Genomic DNA, 8312 nt, shown 5'->3' with positions numbered 1-8312 from the left:
CACCTGCACTTTTGGTTCAATTCTGAGAGTAGCCATGAGACTTGAAAGATGGCATACCTCAAACTTGAAATCCGAATCTCAGACTCCTTTTAGCAGAATATCGCAATCATGGTCCTTAAGAAGCTCTATCCAACGACGCTACCTCATGTGCACAATCGATGACTTCTGACTTAGTGCACCCACAATCTTATTGGCCTTTTGAGGATGATATAGAATATCGCAATCATAGTCCTTAAGAAGCTCCATCCAACGATGCTACCTCATGTTTAGTTCCTCTTGAGAAAACAAATACTTAAGGCTTTGATGGTCCGTATAAATCTAGAGCCGTTCTTCACACAAGTAATACCTCCAAATCTTCAGGGTAAAGATGATCGCTACTAGTTCCAAATCATGCGTCGGATAATTCAACTCATGAGGTCTCAGCTAACAAGACGTGTATGCAACCACTCTTCCATGTTGCATCAAAACGTAGCCTAATCCTTTATATGAAGCATCGCTATAACTCTCATATCCTCTAGGATTAGATGGAATTGTCAATACAGGTGCGATAGTCAGCTTATGCTTAAGCTCTTGGAAACTACGCTCATATTTATCCGTCTATTCAAACATTTCGTCTTTCTTAGCATCAAAGGCATGGCTATCATGAAGAATATTTTCACGAATCGTCCATAATAGCCTGCCAATCCCAAGAAACTCTAAATCTTGATCACTGTCATTGGTCTCGGCCGCTTCATAACTACTTCAATCTTGCTTACGTCCATGGAAATCCCTTCACCAGAAATCAATTGTCCTAAGAAAGTTACGCGAGTTAGCCAAAACTCGTACTTACTGAACTTGGCATATAGCTCATGTTCTTGGAGGGTCCGAAGTACCATCCTCAAGTGTTGTTCATGCTCCTTTAGACTCTTCACATATACCAAGATGTCATTGATGAATACAATTACGAACTAGTCCAAAAATTCCTTGAACACTCAATTAATCAGATATATCCTCGTAGTGACCATAACGCGTATGAAACATTGTTTTTGATATATCCTCCTTCTTAATCCTTGATTAATGGTAACCTATCCTTAAGTCAATATTGGAAAATACTGAAGCTCTCTATAGTTGATTAAATAAGTCATCAATCCTTGGAAATGGATACTTGTTCTTGATCGTCATTTGATTGAGTTGCTGATAGTTGATGCAAAGACGCAGTGAACCATTCTTCTTCTTTACAAATCAAACTAGCGCTCCCTAAGGTCATACACTAGGACGAATAAATCCTTTCTCAAACAACTCTTGCATCTGTGCCTTTAGCTCATTTAACTTTGACAATGCCATACAGTAAGGAGCCTTAGAAATTGGCTCCGTTCCAAGGGCACTCAATCACGAATTTGATCTTCCTATCAAGGGGTAAACCAAGCAACACCTCAAGAAAGACATCCAAAAATTCTAGCACCATGGCGATGTCTTCCATCCTTGGCTCCTCAATTGACGTATTATTCACGGTTGCCAAATAACCCTGGCAACCCACGTCCAATAACCGAGTTGCCTCAAGCGACGAAATAAAAGTAATCTAGGGTCCCCCTTGATTTCTAACAAACTCGAAACTACCACCTGCCAACGGGTTAAACCGAATTGCTTTATGATAATAGTTTATGGTAGCTCATTTCTTGGTGAGTCAATCCCTACCAATAATCACATCAAAATCAAACATTGCCAGTACAATTAAATCTATTTTTTTCGTCTCGATTATTAATCACTAACTTGCAACTAGGACACCCTACTACCGACAATGCTTTATCCTTTAATGGTGTAGATATACTAACGACCGCTTCCAGCAGTTTCGGACTTAACTCCATTAACTTAACAAAATGTTCAGTAATAAAAGAATGTGTAGCTCCAGGATCAAACAAAGTATAAGTAGCACAGCCGTTCAATAATACCATACATGTAAGCATGTTCTGCGTGTTCTTCGCCTCCCTTTGAGTGATAGCATACACCATTCCTTGCACCTGAGGCCTACTCAAAATGCCATGTTGTGCGTTCTATGACGCACTCCCTACAAACTGCCCTATCTGCGGTAGTGGCGCCTAAACTCCCATGGGCCTGCATGGACAATTCTTCACATGGTGGCTATGTTGGCCACATCCATAGCAAGCTCCCAATCTAGCAAAACGTAGGGGTTGATCCATGTGTCCTTCCATAGAAACAGCACACACCATTTGCATTGGGTGCTAGCTTTCCTATAACGCCCTCTTGATTAGGAGGAATGTGATATTTTCCTCTTGTTATCGGCCTCTTCTTGAACCGATTATTGTCTCTATTTGTTGCAAACCACAACCCAAATGTGGCTGCTCATTCAATTAGGTTCCTCCCAATCAATTAAGCCATCTCATACAGTTCATCATAGTCCTTGAGATTCAACAGCACCAGTGAGTCCTTAATCTTTGATTTTAGGCCATCTCTAAACCTTTTCGCTCTATTTACCGGGTCCTCGATCAACCTCAATACGTACTTTGACAGCTCGGCAAACTTCCCCTCGTGCTGATCTACAGCCATCTAGTTCTGGCGGAGGCACTGGAATTCTACCATCTTTTGTTCTCGAGTGCAATCCGAGAAATACTTACATAAAAGGCTTTCATGAAAGCATCTCACTATGGGGTCTTTACCCTCGGGAAACACACTTCCTTCAGTGGCCTCCCACCATGTGCTGGTGTTACCCTGCAGCTAATATACGACTAAGGTCACATTGTCCTCCTCTGAGCATCATAGTAATGCAAAAGCCTTCTCCAACTCTTGGACCCAAAGGGTTGTAGCCTCGAGGTCACTTGCTATAGTAAACTTTGGCGACTTCAACCTTCGAAACTACTCCACTAGCTTATGCATAAGCCGCTCACCATTCCCATTCTTAGGTGGGACTTCAGCAAGTGCAGCAGCGTCAATAGCAGCATTACTAGCAGCAGTGTCGGTGGCGATAATAGCTGTAGCTTGATTCTAAGCTTGCTACCCAACCATGTTCCCCAAGTTCTCTAGGGCTTGTAGGATCTCGTCAATCTTGGGATCAACTAGTGCCCTCCCTTTAACACCCGCTTACGCCGATGCTCTCCCTCTAGCACCAGCTTGTCTCAGTGCCCTTCCTCTGGCAACAACTTGAGTCGATGCTCTTCCCCTACTGCTTGTCAAAGCAGTTATGGCCCTTCTCCGATGGGCCCTTTGCTTAGGATCACTCATCTCGCAGGATCTTTACAGAAACTTGTTTTTCCAATTCCAATGAGGAATGAGAAATCTGAGCAATCCGCACAAAACAATCAATCAATTACAAGCATAAGTATAAGGAAATTTTTTTTCCTAGCTAACTATTCTAAAATCCATCGCACATTATCACTCCAGACATTGACTGGGCTATGATACCACTTCAGAGGGGGATATCACACCCCAAACCCCAAGCGTACAAACATCCCTCAACAGTTGATTAAAATTGCGACTTCTAGGATGTGTTGTTGACCCACTCATTTTATCTTTTGATTAAAAGCATGCGGATACACTTAATATAAACACCCAATCAATTAACAAACAATAGGGATAGTAAAAACACAACCAACATTCCCAAAATAGCCCTTTCATTTCTAAATTGTTAACCCTAGGAAGTTTAATAATTACAAGCCCATTCCAAAGAGCGACTTCCTATTGACTAACTCAAAAACTTACTGGGATCAGGGTTAACATAGCTTCTCTAGTGCAAGGCCAAACAAAAGTGACGCCAAGCACACCTATGTCTTGGCCCAAATTGCACATGATGATGTCCCATGTTACGAGCTTGAAAATAATCAACAACAATGGGATGAGATAAAATCTCAACGAATCAACTTCCTAAACATCGATTATGAAGTTAATTCGCTTTGGAGGCCACCTAAACACGCAATGGCTTACAATCTTACCTTACCTTGGCACATCCTTACATGTTAGTACATCACATATGCCAAGCATCCACACGAGTCCTGATTATAAGATAAAATTCATTTTGGCACATCCCATAGACCCCATAATCGGGCACAATGCATCATAATTAGGGCCTGTTTGTTTTCATTTCTTTTTTTCTGTTTAAAAACAGTTTTTTTTTTTTTTGTTCCTAGGAACAAAAAGGAACAAAAACGCGTTTGTCTGCGTTTTTGTTCCAAATCTATTTTTTGTTTCCGAAACACATGGAACGAAACAAGAAACAACAAAAATTTGTTTCTTGTTTAAGAACAAAATTTAAGAACACTTTTGGTCGCCGAGGCCATGGCCGAGTCGGCGGCGGCCAAAAGAAGAAAAAAAAAAAAGGAAAAGAAAAAGAAAAAAATGAAAAGAAAAAAGAAAAAAGGAAAAGAAAAATAAAATAAGAAAAATAAATAAGAAAATAAAAATTAAAAATTAAAAATTAAAAATTAAAAAATTAAAAGAAATAAAAAATTATACAAATTTACCAAACGTGTTTCTATTCTTTTTATATTTCGGAATAGATTTACCAAACGCGTTTTTTTATTTACACATGTTTCGATTATTACGACCCATTGGGCTACGGGCCAACACACATGTTGGCAATCTTTCAGCATAACCAGGCATCATCCTTCCCTATTGGGCATGTCATCATTTAGAACCCCCGCCTAAATGGCATTCCATAAACGAGCATTAGTTCGGCCTCAACAGCGATTCGGCATCCGGACCCCCGCCGAGCATCCAATAATCATTGGGCATCGTCTCCAAACTCTTGTTGGGTAAGGAGTTCAATTAAGTGACCACACAAGCATCCAAACACTCAAGCCAATTCTTATCTATAGTCAATTAGCCCAGTGTAAAAGAGTTCGTGTTCAAATGCCCAACTTTGGCAAATTTTCATATCAAAATTTTTGTAAAATATTCGAACATGGTCACGTATTTAAAATCAACCTATTAAATTTTGCTCACTTTCATTTTAAAACCCCATCGTTTTATTTAGCACGTAAAATTCAGTGTCCAGACCCGACACGTCACAATTTTTTACTTTCTTGCCCATAAAATCTTCTTTGAAAATAGTAATCAAAGCATACACATTAAACAGCCAATAACACGGCATAACAAAGCTTAAATAATCGGAATTATGCATAAGTCCATCCAACAAAACAAGCATAAAATTCTTCTTTATTGCTAATATGTCATTAATTAAATTAATTGCGATTAATTAAGCTATTCACGATTAATTAGGATAAGCACGATTAATTAACTTAACTATAACTAATAAAAAAACTAATCACCTTTAATTAAAATAATCATAATTAATTAAACAAATTATGATTAAATAAAAATAAATCATGATTAATTAAACTAAACTTGATTAATTAATCTAGCTATGATTAATTAATCTAATCGTACTTACTTAAACTAATCACACTTAAATATAATCTAAACCATCCTTAATCACAATTAAGGCTAAACTAAAATTAATTAATACTAATCGTCATTATCCCTAAACTAATATATCTCCTAAATGTAATTAACACCATAATACACGATCAGGATGTTAATTCACAGGTTTCAGCGATGGTGACAAAAACACAAGGTTCACAACTCAAACGAAAACTTGATGGCGGCGGCGGCTCCTCAAACCCACGGCCAAAAGGCCTCGGGTTGGTAGTGGTGGTGGCAGCTTGAGGTGAGAACGATGGTGACGATGATGGTGTCGCGGCCAAGCTTGACGGATGGGCGGCTCGAGCGGTGATGACTTAGGAGCTCAACAATGGAGATGGGGGTTCGACAATGGTGGAGGTAGTGTAGGCAGTGGTGATGAGGGTAGTGGTGGTGAGGTGGTGGAAAATGAAAGAAGAAAAGAAGAAGAGAAGAATGAGAAGAAGAAATGAAGGTGAAAAAGCTTGAGGGAAAATGAAGCAAGGGAGGAGGAGGAAAGAAATGAGGGGTGGTGGTTTTGCTGGGGAAGGGAAATGGCATGAGGGGAGAAGAGAGAAAGAGAGAGGAAAAAGAAAAGAAAAGAAAAGAAAAAGGAGGGGACATGGGCAGAAGATTGTGGCGGGAGGGGGAAGAGAAAGAGAGAGAAGAAAAAGAAAAGAAAAGGGAGAGGGAGGAATTCGGTAGAAGGAGGGGGAAACGTGAAGGGGAGAGAGAGAGGGAGAGAAAGAAAATAATTTTTTTTTTTAGGATTTTCAAAAAATAAAAAAAACAACCCATCATCTCTCCTTACCAATTCCCCTTAAAACCCTATTTGCCTTACAAATTGTCCCCAAAATATCTTCTTAATTTTATTTTTCTTTTAAACTAAATTCTTGGCCCATAATTCACCATTTTACCATTAGATTCAAATTTCCTTTTTCCAGTCCCCAAATTTTCATTCGATAATTCATTTTTTGAAAATTTCGAGCATGCCGATAATTCAACAAAGGATGAGGCGGCATCCAATAACTTAATCTCTAAAACCCTTGAAAGTTTGATACCCGGAATTGAATTAAATTTCATGATTAAAAATCAAGCAGATATGACTTTGGTACAACATATTCTATCAGGTGGCTTTTAGGGGTTCTTGTACAATTGACCCGTGGTCGATAATTTTTTATTAACGTTTATGCGTCTTCGAATCATGGAGGACCCTCGATTGCCATGTAATCACGAGGATTCAATTATGTGCCTTGAGTATAAGATCAATAGAAAAATCGGTTTATCTTCGTTCGATGGGAATATCGTAATTGTGTGAAATCACCCACAAAACGATTACGTACTTCCGTCGAATCGATTTATATCCATTTGCTAATTGATTTATAAGAGCGTAATATTGACCCTTGTTGATCTTTATGATTGAGTGGTCTATCCTTGATTAAATTCTTTGGTCTTTTCATGTTTTAATCATTTACGGCCTCACCCAATAGATTAGTTAACTCGTGAATGATCAGTTCAAAGTAAAATAACCATAAGTGCATTGATGAAATAACCACTTCATATATTTCGAAACATGACCAAATTTTAGGATATCACAGGAAGAGTGTGGGAGAGAAGAGAGAGAGAGAAGGGATAGATATTCTAGGACTTTTCTTCTAAAAACCATCATTTCTTCACATAAACTCTTCCTTAATTTCCTCTTTACCTAGTATTTTGTCCCCCTCACTTTCCTTTTTTTTTCCTTTTTCTTTAAAGGCTAGATTTTGGCCAAAATTCACAAATTTGCCACTAGCTTGGTTCCCTTTCCGGTTTTCAAATTTTTCGTCCGATAATTCATTTTCTGAAAATTTCAAACTTGCCGATAATTCGATGGATAATGAGATGACATCCAATAATTTTAATTTTGAAATTCTCGAAAGTTCAATACTCAAAATTGAATTAAATTTCATGGTTAAAAATCGATTGAACACGACTTTAGTACGACCTAAACTATTGGATGGCTTTTTCTCGCGTGGTCGACCCGTAGTCGATAATTTTTTATCCACGTTTGTATCTCTTTGAATTATGGACGACCCTCGGTTGTCATGTAATCATGAGGGTTCAATTATGTACTCTATGTGCAATATCAATAGAAAATTGATTTATCGTCGTTTGACGCGAATATCGTAATCATGTCAAATCACCCGCAAACCGACTATATACTTTTGTCGAATTGATTTTTATCTATTTGCTAATTGACTTATAACAATGTAGTATTGACCATTGTTGATCCTTATGATCGAGCAATTGATTTATGATCAAATTCTCTGGTCTTTCGCATTTTAGCCTTTTATGATCTCGCCCAACAGATAAGTTAACTCATAAATGATTAGTTTAGAGTAAATTAACTATCAGTGTATTGATGAAATAACAATTTCATATATTTCGAACAAGGCCAAACTTTGGGATATCACACTGTGCAAGCTCATCATTGTCATCATCAGCACTTAGAAAATTTTTGAGAGCAAAAGCTTTATCTCATCATCATTAGGTTGAGCTACTTCCTAATCTAATCTAACGATTGTGTCATCATCTATGTCATCAGCATTTTGTTGAACTGCATCTGCACCTCTCTCCTCCTTGTCCTGTCTATCCTGTTGCCTTTCATCCCTAACCTCGGCACTAGCTTAATTTCCCATTTCTCCTATTTGGGTGCTCTCTTTGTCATCATCTTTGTCCTCATCATCACTATTGTACTCAACGTACACTTTTTGCTTATTCGCAATGAAGATAATAGTACATGACCTCCCTAAAACCATTATCATAAGCTTTTTCAAACCATCTTTCAAGTCCTTCCTTGGAACACAATAAAGCAACTTATGTACTTTGCATGGAAAATAATACAGTATATCCCTAATAAATCAAATATAAAATGTCTTATTTAC

This window comes from Eucalyptus grandis, chromosome 9 (assembly GCF_016545825.1).
Source record: "Eucalyptus grandis isolate ANBG69807.140 chromosome 9, ASM1654582v1, whole genome shotgun sequence".
Taxonomy (NCBI): domain Eukaryota; kingdom Viridiplantae; phylum Streptophyta; class Magnoliopsida; order Myrtales; family Myrtaceae; genus Eucalyptus; species Eucalyptus grandis.
This window is presented reverse-complemented; position numbering follows the sequence as displayed.